This window comes from Sturnus vulgaris, unplaced genomic scaffold (assembly GCF_052056855.1).
Source record: "Sturnus vulgaris isolate bStuVul1 unplaced genomic scaffold, bStuVul1.hap1 Scaffold_157, whole genome shotgun sequence".
NCBI classification, from domain to species: Eukaryota; Metazoa; Chordata; class Aves; order Passeriformes; family Sturnidae; genus Sturnus; species Sturnus vulgaris.
Window position 1 is genome coordinate 3,280,163 of NW_028276074.1, and position 6,910 is coordinate 3,287,072.

The 6,910-nt window shown below is 54.0% G+C and overlaps 1 pseudogene; it reads left to right on the forward strand.

The window, feature by feature from the left end:
- Nucleotides 1-283: 283 nt before the first annotated feature.
- LOC148218835 (olfactory receptor 14J1-like) lies at nucleotides 284-3,574 on the forward strand (annotated as a pseudogene).
- The last annotated feature ends 3,336 nt before the right edge of the window (nucleotides 3,575-6,910 follow it).

The window sequence follows — 6,910 nt, forward strand, 5'->3', positions numbered from 1 at the left end:
TCAAGGCCTCATAGACCCAAAAAAAGCATTGTGACTCCATGGGACCCAATGGACCTCAATCTCCATTGTGACAGTCCAGAACCTGATGGAACCAAGGGGCCTTTGTGACACTGCAAGGCCTCAGGGAACCAAGGAGTCCAAAGGTCTGAAATAATCCTTGTAGGGTTCTACCTTGGGGAATGGGAAATCTCCTTGGTGGCACTTTGGGCTTGGCACACACCTGAGGAGTGTGTCTTTTTGCAGTGGGGAAACTCAGGATTTTTAGATTGCTTCCAAAAAAAGCATGAAAACACCTATTTGCCAGAGGGCAGCCAGTTCTCCGAGCAAAGCAGGTCCCAGGTGAGTGAGGACAGACAGAATGGGGTTGGAGAATGTGGAGCAAGGTTCTCCACACTGGCTCAGACCTCAAGGCACAGCTTCTGTGAGCAGGCCAGACCTCGTGAGCAGAGACCCTGGATCAATATCAACCATAGAATGCTGCAATCACCTCTGCTCTAAAGGGAATGGTAATAAAATACACTCTTGAAAATAGGAATACATAATTCTTAGAAGCTCTTTAAATAACTTCTCCATAGAGTTGAAAACCTTCCTAATGAGCTGCCCCAGGCCAGAGGGAAATCAAGGCAGAGCCATGGTTTGTCAGGACTTGCTTGATCCCAATGAGCCCCGTGGTGCATTTGGTGCTGAGCCCTTCAACCCCAGGGCCTGAGAGGAGATTGCACAAATTTTTCCAGGAGTCCAAGTCAGAAGAAAAGCCCAAAGTGTCTCAAAGCATTAATGGTTCCCACTAAAGTCCATCCCCAACACAGGCTCCTCATGGACTCCTTGAAGGAAAGAACTGGAGGCCAGGATTGCCCAAAAACCTCTCAGAGACTCAGAGAGGAAAGGAATAAGAAAAGTGCCTTAAAAAACTGAAGTACCTCGAAGCATTAATGAGCCTTACAGACTGTTGTTACTGACAGAGGCTCTCAAGAGATTAATTAAAGCAGATAATTGGAGGCCATGGTTGCACAAAGCTCTCACAAACTCCAAGGAAAAAGCAAAATCCAAAGTGTTCTGAAAAACCTGCAGTCCCTGGGAGCATGAAGGAGCCCCCAGGGCCATTCCTGACCAAGGCTCCCCAGGGACTCGTCCCAGCACATCCCTGAGGCCACTGGGATGTGGGGGGATGCTGAGGGCAGCACAAGGGGTGACAGTGGCCAGCCTTGCTGGGGCTGTGCCAGGAGGCCCCAGTGGCTCAGGACAAGGTGTCTCCTCCCAGCCCTTGGTGGCACAGACCCTGCTGTGCTCCAGGGCACCAAGACTTGGCTTCACTTTGCCCCCACCTGTCATCACTGCCTCCAATTTCCTGCTCTGACTGGAACCTAGGGACATTTTCTCAGTTGTGTCCCTCAGAGGGAACCATTAAAATTTTATGAAACTTTGGAGTTGGATTGTGACTTGGAGTTCTTGAGAGGTTTCTTCAGCTCCCTCTCAGGGACTGATGTTCAAGGCCTCAGCCCCAATCCCCAAGAGGGTCATTAAAGTCCTTGTGCTGTGTCTGTGCTACTGAGCTGGGCTGGGCTCTTGGCTCAGAATGTGATCCTGGTAACCAAGAAGAGCTTCAAAAGCATATTTCCCTTGATGAGCAGCTCCTGTGCACAGCTCAGCAGGGCTGGGGCACTGCCTGCAACCACCCAGGCACAGCACAGAGGCACAGAGAGCTTCAATCAGTCAGGGCTGGGAAAATGCTGAGAAGTGCCTGGGGCAGAATCACTCCCAGCCCTTGACACAGGAAGCCTCTGGCTGTAGGACAATGCGGCTGCAGCTCCTGGAGCCATCTCCTAAAGCTGCAACATCCCAATGCCTGCAGACTGTGTGAGTACATTCTCTGATGATCTCTTGTGTAGAGCAGCCAGGGGTGCCCAGGGCTGTGGTGCAGAGCAGGGTCCTGCAGCCCAGGGCGCTGTGCTGGGGCAGGGACTCTGCTGCCTGCCAGGGACAGCTCTCAGCCAGCCCTGGGAGCTGCTCCCAGCACTGGGGGACAAGGTCTGGGTGGAAGGAGACAGCTGGTAAGGCTTGGAAGTGTTCTCCTTGTGTGATGAGGATAGTGCAGGGCTGCTCTCAGCATGACATTTAACTGCAGAACATTTCGAAGAAGATTATACAGGGAGCACAGTGAGGCAGGGGCTGCATAAAAGGGAAAGTCCTGCTTTTTTAATCTGCTGCACTGGGTTGCATTGCTGGGAGATTGCACATTGATATTCATCTCTTAGTTTAAGTTGAGACAAATTTTTAAAAATTCTCTTATATCTCAGTAAACCAGGCAAAGAAATAGATCAGCACAGGGCCCCATACAGGAAGCATCAGTGTCGCTTTTCCAGCCTCCTCAGGGTTATTGTGATGTTGCCATCAGAGCCTGCAGAGGCAGATATGACCCTGGGCAGTGCCCTGTGCTGGGAGGGGTGCGCAGGGCAGAGCTGAGCCCCCAGCCCTGGGCACAGGGAAGCAGCTGCTGGCAGGGACAGCTCCAGGCAGCAGAGCCCTGGGCAGGCAGTGGGAGGAAAATGCCACCAAGCTGGGCTGGGATATTTAAAATCCTCTCCAAACTGATCTATTCCATGATTCCTTTTTTTATAGATCCTCATGCCAAGACACAGGAAATGTCCAACAGCAGCTCCATCAGCCACTTCCTCCTGCTGCCATTGGCAGACACGTGGCAGCTGCAGCTCCTGCACTTCTGCCTCTTCCTGGCCATCTCCCTGGCTGCCCTCCTGGCCAACGGCCTCATCATCAGCGCCGTAGCCTGCGGCCACCACCTGCACACCCCCATGTTCTTCTTCCTGCTCAACCTGGCCCTCAGCGACCTGGGCTCCATCTGCACCACTGTCCCCAAAGCCATGCACAATTCCCTCTGGAACACCAGACACATCACCTATGTAGGCTGTGCTGCTCAGCTCTTTTTCTTTCTGTTCTTCATTGGTGCAGAGTATTTCCTCCTGACCATCATGTGCTACGACCGCTACGTGTCCATCTGCAAACCCCTGCACTACGGGACCCTCCTGGGCAGCAGAGCTTGTGCCCACATGGCAGCAGCTGCCTGGGCCAGTGGCTTTCTCAATGCTCTCATGCACACGGCCAATACATTTTCCCTGCCCCTGTGCAATGGAATTGCCCTAAGCCAGTTCTTCTGTGAAATCCCACACATCCTCAAGCTCTCCTGCTCCAAATTTATCTCAGGGAAATTGGGCTCATTGCTGTTAGTGTCTGTTTAGCTTTTGGCTGTTTTGTGTTCATTGTATTCTCCTATGTGCAGATCCTCAGTGCTGTGCTGAGGATCCCCTCTGAGCAGGGACGGCACAAAGCCTTTTCCACCTGCCTCCCTCACCTGGCCGTGGTCTCCCTGTTGGTTACCACTGGGTTTTTTGCCTACCTGAAGCCCCCCTCCATCTCATCCCCATCTCTCGATCTGGCCCTGTCTGTTCTGTACTCAGTAGTGCCTCCAACCCTGAACCCTCTCATTTACAGCCTGAGGAATCAGGAGCTGAAGGCTGCAGTGTGGAGACTGAACACTAGATGGTTTCAGAAACAGTAAACTGCTGGCCAATTTCTGAAAATCACTTGTAATAAAAGTCACCTTTGATTCTTCTTGTTGGTTTGCTTGTTGGTTTGTTCTTTCCTTTCCTTTGTTTTAGCTTTTCAATATTGTCCACAAAGAAATGTCATTATTTGTGCTGTATTTCCTTTTGATTTTCTCCATCTTTTCTGTGACCCAGAGACTGTGTCAATGAGGAGCTGCGCTCTTGGTAACTTTAAATAAAATAAAATAAAGATTCTCCCAGCAAAGATTTCTCCAGAGATGCCCCTTTTGTTCCCTTCTCTGGAGCTGCAGCAGCAATGTCTGTGTGCAGAGCTGGGGGCAGATCAGTGCTGGCACAGCAGCTGTGCCCAGCAGCAGCAGCAGCACTTGGTGTTGCCAGTGCTGCTCCCGTGCCACTGCCCCACTGCCCTCCTGGCCCTCGTGTTGCTGCAGGGCCTGAGTGCTCTCGGGGCTGGGCACAGCCCTGGGGGTGGCAGTGCCGGGGCTGCAGCAGGGACAGGCCATGGGCACTGCTGGGGCAGCGCTGACACCTCAGGGCAGGGCCTGGGGGCTCCAGGCTCCTTGGCCAGGCTCTCTCCACAACACTTGGCCAGCCCAATGCTGAGCACAGAAAAGCACCGGGAGCAGCCTCAGGCTGGCCGTGGGCAGGCTGGGGACAAACAGCATGGCTGGTGCTCTGCAAGCTCCCTGCAAGGGGGACACCCTGGCAAGGAGCAGCAGAGCAGGGGCTGATCCATCCCCACTGCGCTGGACACCCCAGGGCAGCGTCCCAGAGCGTCCTCATGCACCTGCCAACAACATCCCCCCTCTGCAGCCCTGGCCTCTCCCCCAGCTCACACAGGAGCCGCATCCTTGCAGGCACACACACGGCAGCACTGGCTCAGGAGCCCCTGTTTGCATTGCACACAGCAGGCTCAGCACCCCCATGGTGCTGCTGTGGGGACATGGAGCTGAGTGAGCACAAATGCCATCAGCCCCTGGGGCCAGCAAGAGCTGGGGGATGGCAGGGAAACCGCTCAGCTTTGTCGTGGCCTCTGAAGTCAGCCAGAAAGTTTGTTCCCATGAGCTGTGAGTTTCCTGTCCCACTGCAGATGTTGTTGCTCAGAGCCAGGGCTGTTTGGCAGCCACCCCCAAACTGCCCTGAGCATTTCCTTTCCTTCACCTTTGCTTTCTTTCTTCTTTCCTGCTCCAGATTTCTTCCTCTTACCCATCCCTTTACCATCCCCAGCACACAGCACATCCCTGTTTGCCCTTTCCTCTCTGGTCCCACTCTCCATTTCAGTTCCTGAGCTGGCACCATGGGAACATCCTTTGGGGAGCAGGATCATCCTCCAAGTGCTTCAGGAATTGTCTGCAGGGTCCTGCAGTGCCTCGTGCTGCTCCCTTGCCATAAGCACCACAGGCCAGGGGGGCACATCTGGGCTGCTGTGTCTGGGTGTGGGGCTCCCTGTTGTGGGCAATGAGGAGGGGCTGGAGAGGCTCTGCAGGACTGACAGGATGGGCTTTGGGGTTGTGTGGAGAAGCTGAGGGACCTGGGCTGCTGGACCTTGTGAAGAGGAGGCCCAGGGCTCATCCTGCAACTGCTCCAGGGGCAGTTTCAGAGAATCACAGAATCGGAAAAGCTGGAAAAGTCCTTGGAGATCATCAAGTCCAACCTCTGTCCTGACACCAGCTTCTCTCCCTGAGCCTTCTCTTCTCCATGTTAAACAACCCCAGCTCCCTCACCTGCTCTTCACAGGACTTGTGTTCCAGACCCCTCACCAGCCTTCTTGCCCTTCTCTGGACACGCTCCAGCCCCTCCACGTCCTTCCTAAATTGAAGGGCCCAGAACTGGACACAGCACTCCAGGTGTGCTGAGCACAGGGGAAGAATCACTGTCCTGCTCCTGCTGGCCACACCATTCCTGATCCAGGCCAGGAGCCATTGGCCTTCTTGGCCACCTGGGCACACTGCTGGCTCATGTCCAGCCTGCTGTCCATCAGTGCCCCCAGGTCCCTTTCTGCCTGGCTGCTCTCCAGCCACCCTGTCCCCAGCCTGGAGCACTGCAGGGGTTGTTGTGGCCAAAGTCCAGGACCTGGCACTCAGATTTGTTAAACCTCACCTTGTTGGATTTGGGCCCTGGATCCAGCCTGTCCAGGTCCCTCTGCAGAGACCTCCTACCCTCCAGCAGATCAGCACTCCCAGCCAACTTGGTGTCACCACGGTTCCATGAGTCCCTGGAGTGTCACAATGGTCTCCATGATTGCATGAGTCCTCCCAGTGTCACAATATCCCTTTGGCCCCATGGAACACCTTGGTTTCACAACGTCTCTTGGATCCATGGGCCCCACAGTGTCACAATGGCACCTTGGTTATACAAGGTCCTGCAGTGGCACAGTGGTCTCTGAGGTTCCACAGGGCCCCAAAGATTAACACTGACCCCTTGGTTCCATGGGGCCCTGCACTGTCACTATGGCCCCCTGTTATACGAGGTTCCACAGTGTCACAATAGACTCCGTGTTTCCACAAGGCCAAAAGGTGTCACAACTGCGTTCTGGATTTCCTAATGCCCCACAGAGTCACAGGGACCCCTGAATTCCATAAGGCTCCAGAGTGCCACATGGACTCATAGTTCGCATGGTGTCACCATGGCCCCATTGTTACCCAAGGTTCCACAGTGCCACAATGGACTCCTCGTTTGCACAGTGTCACAATGGAGCCCTAGTGACACAAGATCCTGCAGTGTCACAATGGATTCTTGGTGCCATGACACCCTGCAGTGTCAGTGTCACCATGGTGTCTGAGTACATGAGGTCCTGCAGTATCACAGTGGGCCCTTAGTTCCAGGGAGCACCCAGGTGTCAAAATTGTTGCCTTAGTTCCACAAGTCTCTGCAGTGTAACAATGGCCCTTTGGTTCAACAAAGCCCTCTGTGTCACTGTGGCCTCCTTGGTTCCACAATGACCCAGAGTCATCAATGGACCTTGGTTCCATTTAGCCCCACGGTGTCACAATGGGACCTTGCTTCCCCAGGGCTCTGCAGTGTCACAATCATCACAGAATCACTGAATCACCCAGGCTGGAAAAGACCTTTAGAGCAGCAGGTCCTACCTGTGACCCAACACCACCTTGTCACCCAGACCATGGCACTCATTGCCACATCCAGTCTTTCCTGAACAGCTTCCAGGGACGGTGACTCACCCTCCTCCATGGGTAGCCCATTCCAATGCTCAATCACCCTTTTTGTGAAGAATATTTCCTAATGTCCAGCCTAAACCTCCCTTGGCACTGCTTAAGGCTGTGTCCTCTTGTCCTGTCACTGTTCCTGTAGAAAAGAGCCAGATCCCCACC